The 492-nt window shown below is 22.4% G+C and overlaps 1 protein-coding gene across 1 annotated transcript in view; it reads left to right on the forward strand.

The window, feature by feature from the left end:
* Positions 1–492, forward strand: part of mtif2 (mitochondrial translational initiation factor 2) — a 21,740-nt gene that overhangs the window by 20,274 nt on the left and 974 nt on the right. The window lies entirely within an intron of this gene.

Raw genomic sequence — 492 nt, forward strand, 5'->3', positions numbered from 1 at the left:
TTTTTTTATCAGACTGTACTATGACTTTTTTAATCATACTATACTATGACTTTTTTTATCATACTATACTATGACTTTTTTTTTCATCATATTATACTGTGACTTTTCTTTATCATACTATACTATGACTTTTTTAAATCATACTATACTATAACTTTTTTTTATCATACTATACTACGACTTTTTTTTTTATCATACTATACTATGACTTTTTTTATCATACTATACTATGACTTTTTAATCATACTATACTATGACCTTTTTTATCATACTATACTATGACCTTTTTTATCATACTATACTATGACTTTTTTTCATCATACTGTACTATGACTTTTTTTATCAGACTGTACTGACTTTTTTAAATCATACTACACTATGACTTTTTTTTTATCATACTATACTGTCTTTTTTTATCATACTGTACTATGACTTTTTAATCATACTATACTATGACCTTTTTTATCATACTATACTATGACCTTTTTTATC

The sequence above is a fragment of the Epinephelus moara genome, chromosome 5, assembly GCF_006386435.1.
Source record: "Epinephelus moara isolate mb chromosome 5, YSFRI_EMoa_1.0, whole genome shotgun sequence".
Lineage (NCBI taxonomy): Eukaryota > Metazoa > Chordata > Actinopteri > Perciformes > Serranidae > Epinephelus > Epinephelus moara.